This window comes from Lichenostomus cassidix, unplaced genomic scaffold (assembly GCF_008360975.1).
Source record: "Lichenostomus cassidix isolate B80296 unplaced genomic scaffold, HeHo_3.0 HiC_scaffold_522, whole genome shotgun sequence".
Lineage (NCBI taxonomy): Eukaryota > Metazoa > Chordata > Aves > Passeriformes > Meliphagidae > Lichenostomus > Lichenostomus cassidix.
The window spans coordinates 18,611-39,232 of record NW_028147845.1 but is presented as its reverse complement, the minus strand read 5'-3'; the positions used below and the strand labels follow the sequence as shown (position 1 = coordinate 39,232).

Genomic DNA, 20,622 nt, shown 5'->3' with positions numbered 1-20,622 from the left:
CCAGGTGATGACTGACAGCAGAAGGACAGGAAAAAAAAAGCTGCTGCTCATTTCCTCCCTTTATCCATCAGAACTTTCCCAAAGCCCCTGGATCCTCCATGGCAGCCACTCCTGTGCTGCTCCTGCCCAGGCACAGCTCCCCTGGGCCTTCATCTGCCCCCAGAGCAGAGCAGAGCAGGGGGCTGAGGAGGGGTTTGGATTTGTCATTCCAGGGCTGAGGAGAGGTTTGGATTTGTCATTCCAGGGCTGAGGAGGGGTTTGGAATTGTCACTCCAGGGCTGAGGAGAAGGTTTGGATTTGTCATTCCAGGGCTGAGGAGAGGGTTTGGATTTGTCATTCCAGAGCTGAGGAAAGGGTTTGGATTTGTCATTCCAGAGCTGAGGAAAGGGTTTGGAATTGTCACTCCAGAGCTGAGGAAAGGGTTTGGATTTGTCATTCCAGAGCTGAGGAAAGGGTTTGGAATTGTCATTCCAGGGCTGAGGAGGGGTTTGGAATTGTCATTCCAGGGCTGAGGAAAGGTTTGGATTTGTCATTCCAGGGCTGAGGAAAGGGTTTGGAATTGTCATTCCAGAGATGGGGAAAGTGTTTGGAATTGTCATTCCAGGGCTGAGGAAAGGGTTTGGATTTGTCACTCCAGAGCCACACTCATCCATTGTCACCCTGATAAGGCTCCACTCTTCAAGGCTCCTCTTCTGTCATGAGGTATTTGGGCTGCATTGTTATTTGTAAATAATTTCTTTCATAATATGGAGAGTAGGTTGAAATTGAAGACAATCTTGTGCCACTTTCCCCCCCTTCTCTTCAGTTCTAGCTATCCAAGGCCATTCCCAAATATTTCATTAATTAATTTAGTCTCCAGAGTTGTTATTTCTCAGCACCCAAATCCAATTGTTCGGTGGGTTTCAGTAAATCATCCCTGAAAGCTTTTTTCCCTACTTAGATCCTGGTTTTGCACAACATCAATCATTCTGCTCGTTGACAGGGAAAAAATGTTTTCTAAATCTGGCCTGCTTTATTGTTGTCCCTTACATAAACAAAATGATTTATGAACTGAGAGAAGGCAAGGAGGAAGAGTTGGATGATCTTCTTAGCATTATTTCTTCTTCATCTGCAGTTTGATGGTTTTTTTTTCCTTTTTTTTTCTGGGCTCAGGTTGGTGCTGGAGAAGAATCTGAGCTTCCCAGTGACGTCTGTGCTGCTGATTGTGGGAAAATCTCCAATTGCTCCTCAGTTTGGGTGGGAAAATGGAGATCTGAGGAGCTCTCAGGAGTGGAGTCTCCATCTCTGGAGGGATTTAAAGCCCTGAGGATGTGGCATTTGGGGACACAGGGCAGTGCTGGGGACAGTTGGGCTCAGAGGGATTTTCCAGCCTGAACAATGCTGTGCTTCCAACGCTTTTCTGCTCCTGGATTGAAGGGGTTGAGGGAAATCCCTGGGCTGGCAGGGCTCTGCTGGGCAGGTGTGTCACTGTGCTGGGTGTGACAGCTCTCCCATCTACCCAGGGACATCCCTCACATCTTCTGGGACATTCCTCACATCTGTCCTGGGTGTGACATCTCTCCCATCTGTCCTGTGTGAAGCTCTGCTTTACACCAAAGGCTGGGGAAGAAAACGCTGAGATTTAACTGAACAGCCCTCAGTAGATTTTTCTGGGGCAGACAATACCAGGGAAGGATCATTTATCATAAGCACATCCCTCTAATATTCACAGAAACAATTTTTCAGCTCTGTGTTATCTGTTATTGCTCCTTTTATGTTCTTGTTCCTTACTATGAGTTGCTGTTCAGAAGGAAAAAAAAAAAAAAAAAAGCCTATTTGAGAGTGACTGGAGTCCTACATGCAGCTCTTGTGTGATATGTTCAATATTTTATGATTCCTTTCTTCCTAAGTATTTCTAAGGAGCAGAACATCGCCGGCTGCCGAGGAGAAATGGGATTTGTTGTTATTGAACAATCCTCAGCAGAGGAGATGGAGCCACAGAGGTGTGGGGGAAGCTGAAAGGTTGAGCTCTTCCATCTCCAAAGGAGCACAGAAGGCAGCTGGAAATGAGAGCTGCACCTCCTGACCTTCCTGTCCTGCCAGTGTTGAAACAGAATCCGGGATGAGCAGCCAGAGGTGAGTTTGGGTTCAAAGGCTGTTGTTTCCTGATGGGTTTGCCTCTCCCTGGCAGCAGCAGGCTAAAGGATCTCCCCTCCGAGGGGAGCAGCTGGGCTGAGGGGCTGCAAAGTGTCCTGGGCAGAATCAGAGAGCCATGGGATTGTTTGGGTTGGAAAATCCTGCCAGGATCAGAGTCTGAGCTGTGCCTGATCCCCACCTGGAGCTCTGGGTGCCACAGCCGGGAATTCCAGGGATGAGCACTCCAAACCTCCCTGGGCACCCCAATGTTTAACTCACCCTTTTAGGGGATAAATCCCTCCTGCTGTCCACCCTGAGCCTCCCCTGCCCAGCCTGAGGCTGTTCCCTCTCCTGCTGTCCCTGTTCCCTGGAGCACAGCCTGACCCCCTGGCTGTCCCCTCCTGTCAGGAGTTGTGCAGAGCCACAAGGTCCCCCTGATCCCCTTTGCTTCAGGCTGAGCTCCTTTCCAGCTCCCTCAGGGATTCTCCAGCCTTTCCCAGCTCCATTCCCTTCCCTGGACATTCCCCAGCCCCTCAGGGTCTGTTTTGTCCCGAAGGTCCCAGCATTGCTCCAGGACTGGAGCTCAGCAAATCACTCTGAGAGCTCAGCAGCTCCAATTGCTCCTCTGAAGCAAACTCTTCCAAGTTTTGGAATGAGAAATATTCCCCCTGTGCCCCAGGCTGTTCCTCTCCCCTCTCACAGAGCACTGGATGTGGTTGGAACAGTGAGCTGAGGATTCCCCTTCGCCTGGGAGTGGGAATTCCCAACCCTTTGGCATCTGGAATCCCAAAAAAAACAATCCCCGATGGGAATTCCCAGCCTGCTGGCTGAAATAAAAGGAGATGCAGGATAATCAAACCAGCAGGAATGTCATTAGTGCTGAACAGGGACAATAATAAGGGGCAGAAAGTGCCAGTGAGCTACTGGGCACTTGAGATAAATGTCACAGAGCCAGCCTGGGAATTAATTTGCCTCCTAGATGGTCCTGACATGTCACATTCCGGATGAAATGTGCCTCCCGTGGCATTTCCAAGCCTGGGAATCCTCTCCTGGCTCTTGGTGAGCTTTCTGACTCCAAGCTGCATTTGTCTGGCTCTAAGCACCAACCCCAGGTCCCTGCAATTTGCATTTCAAACCTGGCAGGAGGAGGAGAAGGGAAATACAGAGTTTTGCCGTTATCTCTGGGTTTCTGTGGGTTTATCACTCTCCACTCCGAGCCCAGCACGGCTCAGCAAGGCTGGCTTGGACTGATAAAAATAGGAATTTCAGATTGCCAAAGGAAATATGTTGATAAAAGAAGCAAGGAGGAAATAATGGGGGAAGAGCATTTACCCATGCGTGGAAAGGATGGTGCAAAGCGAGGATCCAGGCGGAAAAAGGGAATTTTTAATGGTGGGAGGTGTTTCCCAGGGAGAGTCAGAGCTATCAGAAATCCTGTGGTTTTGTCTGGCTGATCCTTGGCCAATTTCCAGAGCACAAAACTGAATCCTCTTTGGGAGGGAGAAGGAACAAAACTCCAGTTATTTTCCCCCTTGAAGCCCTAAAAGCTGGAATTGGCTCAGAGCTGCACCTTCCCCTGAAAGTTTCTGTCCATAAACCCCAAGAGCAAGAAATTCCCATTCCAGAGGTGATGCTGGCTTAGGAAGGAGCCAGGGAATTGCACCCTGAGGGTCTCCCAGCCCCACCCAGCAGCACTCTGTGGGTGCAGCTCTGGGCTCCCCCAGCCCTACAAACCTCACTGCCATTAGGGAGTCCTGAGGAAAGAGAAAACAAACACAAAAAGGGGTTTTTTTTTGTGTTTCTGTGTTTTGATTCCTTTTTTTTTCCAAAGCATAAAAAAAACAACCTCCACTGAGAACCTTGGGGAAAAAAAGGAAGTGTTTTTTTGTTTCTGCCAACAAAGGGAGGCTGGAGGAGCGAGAGGCATCAGCAGTGATTTCTGTTGGGGAAGCAAGAACAGCAGAGCAGCGTGGCAGCAAGATTTGTGCTTATTAAAGGCTGCACCAGGGCTCCAGGCAGCAGTTATTAGACACAGTCACAAAAGTCTGGTGGGGGATTTACCACTGCCTATCGCCGGGAAAAATAACAGCTAATGAAGGCTGCATTTGTTCAAGCAAGTCAAATATCCCATTAAAATTCCTGTTGGCATTTGCAGGTAGGCAAAAGCAAGGAAATGCGTTTTCCAGAGGGGTTGTTTGCTGGGAACAAAGGGAAGCTGCTGCAGGGGGAGCTGGTGCTGCTGCCAGGGCAGGATTTGGGGTGGGGAGGATGCCCAGGGCAGGATTTGGGGTGGGGAGGATGCCCAGGGCAGGGTTTGGGGTGGGGAGGATGCCCAGGGCAGGATTTGGGGTGGGGAGGATGCCCAGGGCAGGATTTGGGGTGGGGAGGATGCCCAGGGCAGGTTTTGGGGTGGGGAGGATACCCAGGGCCACCCCGATGGGATGGGTTGGTGTGGGGTCAGTGCCCTGCCTGGCCAGGAATGGAATCCTGGAAAAACCTCTCAGACCACAGAGTTCAACCATTCCCAGCACTGCCGAGGCCTGCAGGGCTGCACAGCCTTTCCAGGCAGGAATTGTTCCCAATATCCAGCTGTCCCCTCCTGGCAGCAGCTGTGCAGAGCCACAAGGTCCCCCTGATCCCCTTTGCTCCAGGCTGAGCTCCTTTCCAGCTCCCTCAGGGATTCTCCAGCCTTTCCCAGCTCCATTCACTGCCCTGAGCCAGGTGCTCTCTGGAATTGCCACATGCAAGAAGCAAAATTCCGTTATTTCTATAATATAAATTATATATATGTATGTTTATAACATATAAAATCCACATTTAACTCCCAAGCTACTCAAACCACATTTTCGTCATCCCCACTGAGACCCTCAGAGCACCCAACCCCACCTCTCTCTCCTTTTTTAAATCCATTTGCAAGGATCTTTGGGGAGAGAAATCGAACAATAAATTTAACTCTTAGTCAGTTTAACCCTAAGTAGTTATTTGAGTCTAAGTAAGGATGATTATTATGATGAGTATTATGATTATTAAAGAGGATCCTCTGGTAAAAGATGACAATTAAAGTCCTCTTGGGCACTCTGCAGCCCTCCAGAATTTAATGTGCAATTTGCCTTTTTCTTGGGGTGCATCAGCTCTGAGGTGAAGATCCCACATGGTTAAGTGTGTGTGGGACAAAAATGAATCAACAACTAAATAATCACGAGGAATTCTTCAATCTCTCTTTAAGGCAGCATCTTTGCTCTCCATGTATTAATTAAAGCATGACCTGTCTGCTGAGCTTATCTTCCCAAAGTCAGAACTGTTCATATTCCTCTTTTTTGTCCTATTTTATTGGCTTTCCAGCCCAGGCAGGGCAGCAGTGCTGAGCCAATTAAGTGACCAAGCACAAGGTTTATTCCACATGCTCAGAAATTAAATTCCTCAGCACCCAGTAATGAGGCACCTTAAAATGCAAGGGAGTGGGCAGGAGCAATCCATCAACATAAATCCTGCCTGATGCTCTCTTTAAGGCTTTATTGGAGCTATAAAGCTGGAGTGGAGCAGCAGTGAGCAGAATGGAAAACCTCTGATCAAAATCCCCTCGGTTTGCCCTCTCTGGGGGGCAGGAGGCTCTGCTGGGCAGGGGGAGGGAATTCAGGAGCTCTGGGAAAAGCAGAGGGAATTCCATGAGGATCTCATCCCATGGAGCCCAGAGCTGGTGCTGCTCCCTGCAGCGAGCAGCTAATTCCACATTAGCACTGGAGAGAGCTGAATACATCCTGCAATTGCAAAGGTTGGGTGTTTTAGGGAAATGTTGGTGTGGCTGAGGCTGTGAATTTTGGGTTTCAGCTCGTTAGCCTGAGGACAGAAAGCAGTGACTCCCTGGGAATGTCACTGAAACTGTGGGAAAAACAACAAAAACCCTCCAACAACATTTTAATGTTAGAGAGTCAAGGCATTGCTTTATTTCCTGGCCAGGAGGTTGTTCTGGTAGGATGTACCACAGAAATCATCTCATCCACACATAGCCCTGGTGAGCAGGGAGAACCATTCCTGACCATCCTGCTGATGGCAAACCTTGGCTGCTGAATGCCCTGAGCTCACAGACACCTCTGGGCTTGGGGCACAAACCAGAGGCTGGACACAGCTGGGATTCTCTCTGCAGATAAGGAAATGACCACGAAACACTCCCTATCTCCCCCAGTTTGGATCAGTCCCTGTGGGATGGAGGGAGAGGCACTGGGATTGGAGCTGGAGCCAATTCCTGGGAGCTTTTCCACCCAGTTCCTTCTGAAGCAGCACTTTATGGAGGCAGAGATTGGGATGCAGCAGCTCTGCATGTCCTGGTGATGCCTTAAAGCTGGTAAAAATACAAAACAGACACAGCAGTGAAGGGAAAAGGGAATATTACATTGTTTTTAATAGGATCTTTGGTGCTCCACTGATCAAAGGTGGAATTACCCCGAGAGCACACTGTGTGCAATGTGTGTACAAACTGATGAAGCTCACAAATTATCATTTCTACCTAAAATCCCAATGAGAAACTGAACAAATGCAGTCATTGTCCCCCTATTCTAATTACCCCCAAGTGAGACTCCAGCCTGCTTTACACCAACATGTTCCAGAGAGGAGCTCAGCCAAGGTTGGAGCCTCTAGTTCTGAGAGAGTTCTGAATGTTTCATCTTCCCCCTGGAGAATCCAACCTGAGCTAAATATCAGAGTACAGAGTTATAACCATGTGGGGCTGAGGTACAGGGAGTGTTTGTGAAGGGGACAAGGAGAGGGAAAGGGGATAAAATATATAAAAAGGGAATAAAAAGAATAAAGGGTAAAAAAACCACCAGGCATCCCCGGGCTGTCCCAGCTCTCAGCGTGCAGCTCTGCTCCCCACCCAGGCACGGCGATGTTCCCCATCCCAGCTCCCACCCGGGCAGCTGAAGCGATCCGGGAATGTACAAATGTTCCCGAGGTGTTCCCAGAGCCTTTGGAAGGGAAAAGCCTTTCCTCGCCCTGTTATTCCGTTATTCTCCTGCCGCAGGAACGTTCCGAGCGGAGCATCGGCTGGCGGCGTTGCCGTGGAAACGCGGCGGATGCTGCTGATGCTTGCCGAAGGTGTGCTGGTGATGGAGGTGCTGTGTTTGGGGACAGGGGGACACTTGGCAAGCAGCTCCTTCCCCCCAGGAGTGTCTTGCAGGGATTGATGGACACCCAGGACACCCCCGGGCAGCTGATTTCCCTCTGAGCTCGGACCGGTCGGGTTTGCTTGGGCAGCATGCTGAGCCAGCAGGACTGCGGGGCTTGGAGGATCCCAAAATCCCGGAACGGTTTGGGGTGGGAGAGACCTTAGGGATCATCCAGTGCCACCCAGCCATGGCAGGGACACCTCCCACTGTCCCAGGCTGCTCCATGCCCTGTCCAGCCTGGCCTTGGGCACTTCCAGGGATCCAGGGGCAGCACAGCTTCTCTGGGAATTCCATCCCATCCCTCCCAGGGAACAATTCCTTCCCAACATCCCATCCATCCCTGCCCTCTGGCAGTGGGAAGAGTTTCCCCTTTGTCCCAAGGCTGAAATGTCACTGTCCCCAGGGTTGTCACAGCTCAGTCCCTGCGGTGTCCCCAAAGCTCTGCCCGAGCTGAAGAATTGTTCCTTTCTTACCAATAAATAGCAACGAGCAGGAAAATCCATCCAGGAATTCATTGCAGGCACTGAGTTCACTTCAGTTCACCTTCACTCCGGGCAGCTGGCAATTCACTGTGGAAAATTTGGTAATTTCTCTTCTTTTTTCCCCGAATAAAGTCAATTACTGTGAAATAAATACTGTGAAATAAATACTGTGAAATAAATACACTGCCCCCCGCTTAAAAAGCAAAGGTAAGAGTTAGGAACAATACAGCCAAAATGTTTTATTTGGGCAATACAAATACAATCAAATCAAAAATATCACAGATTTTCATACATTAGTAAGAAGTTACTGTACACTTGAACAGTTGCCATTTTTTTTTTTTTTTTACAGCTAAACAAAGCTTTACCTTTATTAAAATGTATTTTTTCCTCTCACATAAAATATACACTTTTGCACTGACGTATTTTACATGGGGACACCTCAGTGGGGGAAGAACAGCTCACGAACAACGCACGACAGGGCCAACCTTCTGCACCCACCCCACACTGAGCACATCGAAGCGACACACACGGCTGCTCCTGGCGGGCTGCTGCCCCGGGATCCGGCGGGATGGGCTGGGAATGCCGCGGGAATCCAGCGGGATGGGCTGGGAATGCCCCTGGATCCAGCGGGATGGGCTGGGAATGCCGCGGGGATCCGGCGGGATGGGCTGGGAATGCCCCATGATCCAGCGGGATGGGCTGGGAATGCCCCTGAATCCAGCGGGATGGGCTGGGAATGCCCCTGGATCCAGCGGGATGGGCTGGGAATGCCGCGGGGATCCGGCGGGATGGGCTGGGAATGCCTCTGAATCCAGCGGGATGGGCTGGGAATGCCCCTGAATCCAGCGGGATGGGCTGGGAATGCCCCTCAATCCAGCGGGATGGGCTGGGAATGCCCCTGGATCCAGCGGGATGGGCTGGGAATGCCGCGGGGATCCAGCGGGATGGGCTGGGAATGCCCCTGGATCCAGCGGGATCGGCGGGAATACAAGCCGCTCCTGCTTTCTAGGGAATTTGGGGCTTTTCCTGGGGTCAGCTGCAGGGAATTGCCCTCCCGGGATGTTCCCGGTGCCAGGGCAGGGCGGTTGGGATGTGACATCATTCCATACCTGCTCGGATCCCAGCGGAATTGTGGAATCCATGGAATTCTTGCAGAGCAGGGTGACCCTGCAGGATCCCCTGAGCATCAGGAGAAATCCTGGGAGGGGAGAGTGGAGTGGGGAATGACTCTGGATTAGGCTGTGGATCTCTGGGAGATTCATTTTGGGGTTGAATTTGGAGAACTGAATTGGATGGGTTGAATTTGGGTCATTTTGGGTCATTTTGGAGTTGAATTTGGAGAACTGAATGGGTTGAATTTGGGTCATTTTGGGTAATTTTGGGGTTGAATGTGCAGAACTGAATTGGATGGGTTGACTTTGGGTCATTTTGGGGTTGACTTTGGGTCATTTTGGGGTTGAATCTGGAGAAGTGAATTGGATGGGTTGAATTTGGGTCATTTTGGGGTTGAATTTGGGTCATTTTGGGGTTGAATCTGGAGAAGTGATGCAGCAATAATGCACTCATCCCACAGGCTGGGGAGTTCTGGGATGGACTGGGGACTCTGTCAGCCTCAGGGGACAGGGATTGCAGAAACACAGGGAAAGGAAATGTCACTGTGGTTTAACCCTGGGGGAAGTTCTGCTCTTACCCTAAGGAATAACTGCTGGGAAAGTGATTTTCCTCCCTGCCTGTTGTACAGCAGTGAGGGAGCAGGGAAGTCAACGAGTGGCTTTGGAAAAATCTGTGTCTTTCCAAGGTTTTTTCTGGAGTTGCAAGGAGGAGATCAGTGGGAGGAGGATCAGGACACAGACACTCCGTGTGCTGCAGCTTTGGGCTGGCAGTGTCTGCCTTGCCTTCAGACCCCCCAAAAAGGCACCAGCCACTTCCTGAGGGTTTGGAGGGGTCAGGGCAGCGCTGGGATCTGGGAATGTCAGCCCAAGCCTGCCATCTCAAGGCTCCTCTCACACCTCAGCTCCTCTTTCTGGTCCCATCCTGCTGCCAGCTTGGCTTTGCACAAAACCACCTCCCTGCCTCATCAGGCCCTGCCTGCTGGAATTCCAGCTGGAACCTCTGGACTGGGGTTTGTTCCTCTTCCAAAAACTCCTGCCATCCTCAGGAATAAGGCATCTGTTGAGTTTAGTCACTGTAAACCACTTTTGGAGAAAGAAAATCCTCACCATGTCCTGGCATCCGGAGGTGATCATTGAGAAATTAATAAAAAAGAGTAAAATAGATATTTATATATATATGTAATTGTCCTTTGCTAATTGTAACACAATGTACAACCCGATTTGGGAACAGAATACAATCCTGGAGAGAAACTGGGAATGGAGGGAAAAGGAGCTCAGCATCCCCCGTTGGTTGTGCATTTCCTGGTTCAATGGCTTTGTCCTCTCTGGGGCTCAGGGTCCTGCAGGGAGGGACAGCTTGGGGGACAGCCTGCAGCCCCGGGCTCCCCCAGAGCCAAATCATCTCTGGGAGTGAGGATCAAACCCTCCTGGAGTGAGGATCAAACCCTCCTGGAGAGAGGATCAAATCCTGGAAGTGAGGATCAAACCCTCCTGGAGAGAGGATTAAACCCTCCTGGAGAGAGGATCAAACCCTCCTGGAGTGAGGATCAAACCCTCCTGGAGTGAGGATCAAATCCTGGGAGTGAGGATAAAACCCTCCCTGGCAGAAAGGATCGAATGCTCTCTGGAATTGAGGATCAAACCCTCCTGGAGAGAGGATCAAATCATCTCTGGTAGAAAGGATCAAATCCTCTGTGGGAGAAAGGATCAAATCCTTCCTGGCAGAAAGGATCAAATAATCTCTGGCAGAAAGGATCAAACCCTCCTGGGAGAGAGGATCAAACCCTCCCTGGCAGGAAGGATCACATCAAACCCCTCGTGCTGGATTGTCAGGCTGAGGGAGGGATGACCACACATGGAATATTCCCCCAGCCCTGGCTGCTGGATGAGGAATTCCCAGCCCTGGCTGCCTCTGGAGCGAGCTGGGAGCTGGCTGTGCTGCACCAGCCCTGCCAGGACACAGGCAGTGTGTTTCTGCACGGCTGCTGCTGCTGCTGCCTGATGGAGTTGAAGTGGAATTTGATGCAGCTGGAGTTGCCCCAGCGCTGGGAATAGATTTCTGCAGCAGAGCAGGGTGACCAGGGCACTGGCAAGGCTTGATTGCCTTGGACTCGCTTGGCTTGTGCTGCTGTCAGCTGTAAACCAGCCAGAGACAAATGCAGGTCTGATCTCTCCAAACACACTGATGGTGAGCTGGAGGAGGGATTTGGCAGGGATGGGCATTGCCTGCAGAGGGATGAAATGGCTCTGGAATGGTGGGAATTGCACATTGGACAGAAACACTTCCAGGCTGGCTAGCCAGAGGAGCTGTGCTGCCCCTGGATCCCTGCAGGTGCCCAAGGCCAGGCTGGAGCAGCCTGGGATGGTGGGATTTGTCCCTGGGGTGGCACTGGATGGGATTTAAGGTCCTTTCCAACCCAACCCGTTCCAACCCAAACCATGATTTTATGGTTATTCTCGGATTTATGAGGAATTCAGGCTGGAATTCACCTGTGAGGGAGCTGCCTGTGCTCCACAGGGCTGGCAGTTGGCTTTGCTGCTGTCTGGTGCAGTTGAACTGGGGTGGGATGAAGCCCAGCACTGTTTGTTAACTCCTCACCTCGCTGTTCCCAGCCCTGGAGCTCACTCAGAGTTTTCCTTGCCCCATCACTCACCAAATCAGAATAAATTTATTTAACTGAGCTGAGGTTTGGGAAATTCTATGAAAATGGTTTGGAATTATTCTGGACATTCTGGAAACATTCTGGAATTATTTAGGATGATATTTCACAGTGGCTATTTCACAGTGCCCTGTACTCCAGTCAAACCCCTCCACCTGTAGGCTGATTTTTATTCTTTCCCACATTTAATGCAGTGGTTCTGCCTCGCTTTCTGCAGGAAATGAGGAAGGAAAAGCCAATATTTGCCATGAATGAATATGGAAATTCCTGAATCAACACCCTGGGCCAAACCTCCCTCTGTGCCACACACACCCAGCAGGGCTTGCCTCGTTTAAGCCCTGAGGTTTCGAGCTCTCTGGTGTTTGTTCTGTATTTATTTTAATAAGTGGTTGGTGGCTGTGGGTGGTTGGATCTCTCAGCTCACGAGTGAGCAAACCTGGCAGCTTTGCTCGTGGAGAGAGCAGCTGGAGCCTGGATCCACCTCAGTCATCTCTCCTGCAAGAAAAGGAGAGCTGGGCTTTTGCCAAAGGGCTTTGTGAGCGTTTAAGGGATTGAAATGAATGGGAAATGTTGGTTTTCATTCATCAGCCCTATGTAAAACCAGCCCAGTCTTAGAGTTTCCAAGGCAATGTGATGGAATGGTTGGAATTGCTGATACTGGAGGCTTTTTGCAGCCCTAATGATTCTGTGATTCTTTGTGATTCTGTGAATCACAGGAAAAACCAAAGGATCAGAATCCAGCTATCCCACAGGGAATTCTTCCCATGGGCTCTTTTCTCCTTTTAAAGCTGATTTTACCAAACAAACGCTGTTTAATTGCCATTTACTCACACTGCCACTGGGAATCTCCCAGGCTGTGCTGCATTCCCTGGGAAGGGAATCCTGGCCTGGCTGGGGGAAATCCAGGGAATTCTGGCATTTGTCTGCAGGGATCACAGGAGACAGAGGGGACCTGGAATCTGCACGGGGAAGGAGTGGGAATGCTGGGCTGGTGGGGTGGGAATTGCATCCCAGTGCATCCCAGTGCATCCCAGAGCATCCCAGAGCATCCCAGTGCATCCCAGAGCACTCTGGGGCATCCCAGTGCATCCCAGAGCATCCCAGTGCTCTCTGGAGCATCCCAGAGCATCCCAGTGCTCTCTGGAGCATCCCAGTGCATCCCAGTGCATCCCAGTGCATCCCAGTGCATCCCAGAGCATCCTAGGTCATCCCAGTGCATCCCAGTGCATCCCAGAGCATCCAAGTGCATCCCAGTGCATCCCAGAGCATCCCAGTACATCCCAGAGCATCCCAGAGCATCCTAGAGCATCCCAGTGCATCCCAGAGCATCCCAGAGCATCCCAGTGCTGGGTGATTGATCCCTGCTGGGTGATTGATCGATCCCTGCTCAGTGATCAATCCCTGCCCAGTTCCCAGCCCACAGCTCCTCATTCCATGCAGGATCACTCTGCACCAGCTCAGAATTAACCTCCAAATCCCCCTGGGAAGGTGAGAGGGCTCAGAGCACCCAGAGCAGGGTGGGCCATGGGGGATGAGCCCTGTGCCAGAAAATACTGATCCATCAGTTTGGGATTGGGATTTGCCCTGGGAGCAAAGCCATTTGGGATGTTCCTGAGGGAGCACAGCTCCTGATCCCAGCTCTGCCTGGGCCTCCCTGGCTGCTCGTTTTTGGGAAGAGAGGCAGCAGCAGGGCAGGGATTTGCTGCCAGCTGTGCCACCAGGAGCTGTGCCATCCTCACTCAGAGCTCTGGGGACAACTGGGGACTGGGGACACCTTGGTGGTCCTGGGGGGATTTTCCAGCCTCACTGATCCTGGGGTTCTGTTTGGGAACATTCTGGAATTCTGTTTGGGCCACACAAATGCACTGGGGATTCTCAAAATACTGGATTTTGCTGTTAAAAAAAAAAAAAATTGAGGAACAGCAATTCTGCAACCATCTGATGATGGTTGAAGAGTTTTTTGGGTCTGCCCAGGACTGGAGGAGCCAAATTCCCAAATTGCAGTGCAGCACCACTGGCAGCTTTGGTGTGGATTGTTCTCAGTGTTCATCAAGGCAATGAGGCAGGAGGGCAGCAGTGCTGTGGTTTGATCACTGGGTGATGCAGAAATGCAGAACTGATACTGCTGAGGAAATGCTGATATCCCACCCTGGCTGTGGTGCCTGGGAGAGCCTCAGGGAGGGAAAAACAGAACTCAGATCCCTGGGGAAGCTGTTGTCCCCCTTGTCACAACGAGCAATGCTTTAACAGGATTTCTAATGGATGTTTTATTCTCTTCCCCCTGAGTCTGTGGCTAGTAAAAGTCCCACTTTGTCACAGTTGATGTATTTACTCACAGGGAATGAAAGGACCTGGCTGAGCTGAGCTGAGCTGAGCTGCTGCACAAAGCACTCTGAGGAGATGTATTTTTATTTTATTTTATTTTAAATTTTATTTTATTTTATTTAAAATTTTATTTTATTTTATCTTACATTTTGTTTTAAATTTTATTTTAAATTTTATTTTAAATTTTATTTTATTTAAATTTTTATTTTATTTTATTTTAAATTTTATTTTATTTTATTTTATCTTAAATTTTATTTTAAATTTTATTTTAAATTCTTTAAAAAATATTTTAAATTTAATGTTATTTTATTTTATTTTGTTTTATTTTGTTTTAAAGTTTATTTTATTTTATTTTAATTTCAACCCTCTGAGCCAGGCCCTGCCCTTGCCTCCTCTGCCTCCACCCCTTTCCTTTTCGAGCTCCATCAAGATTTTAAACAAAAATCTCTCCTTCCAGTGGTGTCCCTCCCTGGCAGCCAAGCTGTGAAACATCTGGGGGGTTTAGAGCAAGTGATTAACACAGGCAGATTATTGTGTTTATTCCAATTTCACTGTTCACAGCTCAGCACAAAGCCAGCCCCGCTCCATAATTCCTAATAAATCACCCTAAAAACACACTTCCATTCCTCGTCTGCCAGGATCTCTGTTTCCCAGGCTATTTTTAGCTCTAATCTCTGCTGCAGCTCAGGTGTTGCTGTGGTGCTGCTGCTCAGTGCTGAGCAGGGCGGTGAGGGTTATTTATTCCTCGAAATTCTGCTAGGAGATGCTGCTGCCCTGAGCCCATTGTTGTTTCCAGGTTCCAGCAGGTTTGCTGTGGCACGGAGAGCAGGTGGCTCTGAGCCAAGGTGTTCAGGGGTGGCTCTGAGCCAAGGTGTTCAGGGGTGGCTCTGAGCCAAGGTGTTCAGGGGTGGCTCTGAGCCAAGGGGCTCCTCTGGCTCTGCTGACTTGAGCTGCAAACCCCCCATGGTCAGCAGAGCAGCCAAAGCACCTCCAGAGGCACAGCAGCTGAGGGGTTCTGCTCAGAGCTCCCTGGGGTATTCCATCCCTCGGTTTCTCCATGGAAAACACAGGGAAAATCCACATTTTGCCAGGGCAGAGGGATAATCCATAGCTAGAGGCTCTCAAGTGTGGCTAACAGGTCTTTCCCATGAGAACTTTGTCCTGTGTTTTATAAACAAAGACAAAGTTTGGATGTTATTAAAAACAGTGTCTCCAGATTTGGACAGTTCAGGCCTGGCCAGTCAGGCCTAGGGGGAGGCTTCTGACTGACCAATCTGGGTGACCTCTGAAAAGTCTATATAAGTTGGAATTAAATAATAAAGCTCTCTTTTCTTGCCACGCTGAGAATCTGGGTCTTTTCCTCTGCTAGTGGCTCAACAGTGACACCCAAACCAAGCTGTGTGTGAAGTGTGAGGCTCTGCAGCATCCCAGCCCTGCTGCGGCTGCAGGAGAGGAGGTTTGGATGGGAAACTGGGGAGAAATCCTCTCTGGGAGGGTTTGAGGCCCTGGGATGGAATTCCCAGAGGAGCTGGGGATCCCTGGAATGTCCTGTGGATCCCTGGAATGTCCTGTGGATCCCTGGAATGTCCAAGGCCAGCCTGGGGCAGCCTGGGATGGTGGGAGGTGTCCCTGCCAGGGCAGGGTGGAGGAGCTTTCAAGTCCCTCCCAGCCCATTCCAGGATTCCAAGCTTTTCATGGATTCCTTTGACATGGGGATTGTTGTTTCTCCATGATTGTTTCCTTTCCCCTTTCCACATCCATTCTGTGCCTTTTTTCCCTACCTAGGAAAGGTGTGTTTGCTTTAATTAGCTCAATGGTGAAATTGCAATAGCCAAATAGCCAAATTACAGACTGGATTTTCCTTCTGCCCCTTGCTGTAGAGAGGAGATTGCTGGGCATTTTTTCTATCTGTTAGGGTATTTTTTCTATCTGTTTTCTATCAGATTTTTTCTATCTGTTAGGGTAGGTTTTCTATCTGTTTTCTATCAGATTTGTTTCTGTCTATTGGGGCAATTTTCCCATTTTCTTCCTTTGGGAAGGCATTGAAACCTCTTCACTTATATAACTTATATATATTTTCACTTATATATTCACTTATATATAAACTTATATAAATTTATATATTTTTTCTGTCCTGTTTACACTGATCTCTGTTCGATTTGCAGATTTTAGGGATCCCCCTGATCTCTGGGCTGAGCAGGGGCAGCATGGGGGAACAGGCTGCTCTGAGGGTACAGCTAATTATGTGCCATTAATGATGGTTTTTATAATGATTAATTCTGCAGTTTTGGGCCTTCCACCCCCCTGACAGCACCCAGGGCTCTGCTGTGCTGCTCCTCCCTTGTCTGCTGCTCTCCCATCCTCCAGGAGAGGTGAAAATTGGGCACAGAGTCAATTTACAGCGACTTTCCTTTTATAACACGTGCGTGGGATGGAGGATTGGAATAATAGACTCTAATTCTTCCATAATGCTTTAATTTCCTGGGGAGTGCAGTGCAGGCAGGGCTGCTGCAGAGCTGCTCTGGAGACCCAAACCCAAACCCAAACCCAAACCCAAACCCAAACCCAAACCCAAACCCAAACCCAAACCCAAACCCAAACCTCCTCTTGTTTTCTTACTCCTTCTCACACATTTGAACACACAACCACTTCCCAAGCCCAGACATCCTCAGTTCAATTGTTACCTTATTTGTTGGGGCATTTTTTAAATCTGTCGGGGTATTTTTTATATTTTCTACATGTGTTGGAACATTTTTTCTGTCTATTTTTTATATTTTTTATCTATTTTTTATATCTATTGGGGTATTTTTTCTATTTGCTGGGGCATTTTTTCTATCTGTTTTCTATCCAATTTTTTCTATCTGGTGGGGCATTTTGTAGCTGTTTTCCCCGTTATTGCACTGGAATACCATTTTTTCTATCTGTTTTCTATCAGATTTTTCTATCTGTTGGGGGATTTTTTTGTATCTGTTGGGGTATTTTCTATATCTATTGGGGCATTTTTTCCATCAGTTTTCTATCAGATTTTTTCTGTCTGTTGGGGCATTTTGGAGCTGCAGCTGGAGGAGCTTTGGGGGACACTGACTGTGGGACCTGATGAGGCTGCCAGCTGCTCTGAAACCTCCCAGGGTTTGACTCAAAAACAATAAAAATTTGCTCGTGAGGATCTTAGTATGAGCAGCAGTAATATGCAAAAATAAAGTGTGGCCAGCAACTCTTATCCATGAGAACTTCAGCAGGGACAGAGGGGAGCAGCAGAAAACAACAAGGAAAAGAAAAATCACCAAGAAGGAATTCACACCTGCAAAGGGAGACTGTTCTCACCAAAAGATGTGTGCAAGGAATCACTGATTAATAATGCTGAATAATAACAAGTTACAAGGCAATGGCCATCTGGCACGAATGCTAGAAAATAGCATGAAGGAGACTTTGCAGCAATAAACCTTTTTTTCTGCCTCCTGCTTTCCTTCCTGGCTCAGAGCAGTTTTGTGTCTCGTGTTTTGTGTTGCATCAGCGACAACTGATAGGAAATTGGAAATCCTGGTGGATAAAGGAGGAGAAGCTGCTCAGAGGTGACCAAACCACATCTCCATTTGGGATTTTTTCCCTCCTCCCTAGGAAATCTGGGGATCTTTCTGAGGACACTGCAGGTCGAAGGAATCCTAACCAACATCTCCTCCCAGCTCCAGTGAGTTGTGACCCTTCTGGGCTGTTCAGAGCAGAATTCATGGCACAGCTGGGATGCTCCAGTGGAATTCCAGCTCGGAGAAGGCACAGGAATCACACAAAACCCAAAAAAACTGGATTTTTCAGCATCTGCACCATCACCCTGGAAGGTCACTGGGATGGTCACATTTTGTCAGGCAGCTCCTCTCTGTCTCGGTGTGAGATTTGGAAAGTTAATTACAAAATCTTGGCCATTAAATATTCAGGAACGCTTATTTTTGAGTACCTCGGGTTTAATTTAGCTTCCTTGAAATTTTAATATCTGACTTTAATATTTAATGCTGCCCCAAGATGGGTGTAGGAATTTAAAGTCTACCCTCTGAATGAAAGGAATCCTGGATTTCTTGATGGGGAAGGCTGAGGTGGAGAGTTGAGGGAAGGATCTGCCTTGAAAGGATCCAACTCTTTCTTCTCTCCTCCTACACAAGTGTGTTTTATGTTCAGGGCCACTGCAGGGCTCACTCTGCTCTAATTAAAGCCCCTCATTTAGTAAAATATCTTTAACACGTTTGCAGCACAGGACCAAAAACGAGAAGTGTTATGGTAATTTTTGAGGTTATTTTTGTTCTTCTGGGAGGGGGATCAGCTGGCCAATTAACACCCACCACTAATTAGTGAAGTCACACGAGTCACAGAGGTTTTGGGGAATTATTGAAGAATCCACATTGGAGTGAAGATGCATGAAAACCCTTGGAAAGTCTGGTGAGCTGCTGGGGTTTGGGGTTGAAAAGGCGTGGATGGAGGTGGATGGAGGCAGGGATGAAAAGGGATCTCGGGAAGGACAGGCTGTGATTCCTGCCTGGAGAGTTCTGCCTTCATCAGAGGGCAGAGAAAATCCCCAGAGAGGCTGTGGAGCCAGGCTGGGGTGGTGAGTGCCAAAGAGCAAGGGAAGGTGTGTGAATGTGGAGAGCAGCAGGACAAGGATGATCCCAGGGAGGGATAAAGGGAACAAAATAAAATAACTGGGAAAAGCAGCTTGGGAAGCTCCTGTTCCCACATTTCCTGGGGCTGGAGCTCTTCAAGGGCAGGTTTTGTGCTCTCAGAGGAGCTGACAGCCCCATTCCTGAGCTGCAGGGTCACTGTCCCCACGGGAGAACAGCTCTGCCAGGCTGTCCTGACTGCATTGTCCCCATGGAGCTCCAGCCTGCTCTGGGCTCAGCCACAGTTTGTGACAGCAGGATGGATTGTCAGAGATGAAAATCAGTGAAGGAATTTGAAATCCCTGGCAAAAGTCTGCAGGCAGCACTCAGAGGGTGCATGGGGCTCCTGGGAGGCTGGAGTTGGGTGGGAATTGCTCCTTTCTCCCAGAGAACAAGGGACAGCACGAGAGGAAATGGCCTCAGGCTGTGCCAGGGGAGGTGCAGTTGGATATTGGGAACATTTCTCATGGGAATGTTGTCAGGCACTGGCAGAGCTGAGTCCCCATCCCTGTGGGATTCAAAGCCAGGTGGATGTGGCACTTGGGGACATGGGGCAGTGGTGGCCTTGGCAGTGCTGGGCGTGGCTGAGCAGGATGGGCTCAGAGGGCTTTTCCAACCCAAACAATTCCATGATTCCATAGGATGTATCTCATGCATTGCAAAGGGAAAGAGGTCAGCTGTCAGCTCTGCTGGCAGAGTGCTGCTCAGACCCTGCAGAGAGTTGGACATCCCTTCCAGTGGAAATATTTCACTCCACTCCATCCCATTCCATTCCATCCCAAACCATTCCATCCCATCCCACTGCTCTTTTCCTGGGAATGCCCACCCTGCAGAACCACCCTGCTGTTTTCCAGGGGCTGTGGAGCAGCAGGATGTTCCTGCACAGACAGGCTTGAGGTGGGATGAGGGTGAAGTTGGCTTTTAAAGCCCAGAAAACGTGATTTTCTAACAGAGCTGGAGGCAAACTCTGTTCCTACTCCTGTGGCAACTTTGCTGAGGAGATCTTGGATTGGGATTTGTCTCTGTGAGAAGATTGGGATTTGTCCCTATGAGAAGAAGACTGTGATTTGTCCCTTAGAGAAGACTGGGATTTGTCCCTGTGAGAAGAAGATTGGGATGATTTGTCCCTGTGAGAAGATTGGGATTTGTCCCTGTGAGAAGTTTGGGATTTGTCCCTGTGAGAAGAAGATTGGGATGATTTGTCCCAGTGGGAAGATGCAGCTCCGAAGAGAGAAGTTGGGCACAGGAGCAACTCAAGAGAATTCAGAGGATTCGAGCCTCCAAGGAGTGACAAAGAAGGGAGGAGTGCCGAGTCCTGCGGATGGAAATTCATTAGCTGCCGGCTGAATGAGGAGCTGTGAATCTCTCTGAGTGCAGAGCTCTGCCAGCTTGCAAAGGAGCAGATGTGCTCACAAGATGGATAGTTGCAAATAGTCAAAATACTGGGTTTTGGTGGATTTTTTTTTTTTCCTCTAGTGATTATCGTTTTTCATCTAAAATAAATCCAGATTGTGCATAGGCTGGAAAACAAAATAACAATATTTGGAGAGTGGGAGTGTTTATTTAACAGGTGGCTTATTTAGCAAATGGGTTACTCCTACAAAAATCATACTCCTGCAGGATCCTGCAGCAGCCATGGGGAACATCTGAGAGCAGGAAGGCGTTTTTGGGGGTGATGCTTCATGTGGGCTCGGGGTGAGCTGCTTTAATTAAGAACATCTGCAGAGCACTCGGCTAAGTGCATTTGCATATTTAATTATGGGAGGTGGGGAGTGGAGTGTCACCTCTTCCCTGGAATGGGGACAGGCAGGGGGGCTGTGGGGACACTGGGATGGGTTTGGGATGGACACTGGGATGGGTTTGGGATGGACACTGGGATGGGTTTGGGATGGACATTGGGATGGGTTTGGGATGGACACTGGGATGGGGTTGGGATGGACACTGGGATGGGTTTGGAAGGACACTGGGATGGGTTTGGGGGGACACTGGGATGGGTTTGGGGGGACACTGGGATGGGTTTGGGATGGACACTGGGATGGGTTTGGGATGGACACTAGGATAGGTTTGGGGGACACTGGGATAGGTTTGGGGGACACTGGGATGGGTTTGGGATGGACACT

At 49.2% G+C, this 20,622-nt stretch overlaps 1 long non-coding RNA gene across 1 annotated transcript; it reads right to left on the bottom strand.

The window, feature by feature from the left end:
• Window positions 1-7,973: 7,973 nt before the first annotated feature.
• LOC146420627 (uncharacterized) lies at window positions 7,974-12,489 on the bottom strand. The gene is made up of 2 exons (XR_014849089.1): window positions 10,633-12,489; window positions 7,974-10,339 (listed from the first exon to the last, which is right to left on the bottom strand). It is a non-coding gene; the product is annotated as an uncharacterized LOC146420627 (long non-coding RNA).
• Between the last annotated feature and the right edge of the window lie 8,133 nt (window positions 12,490-20,622).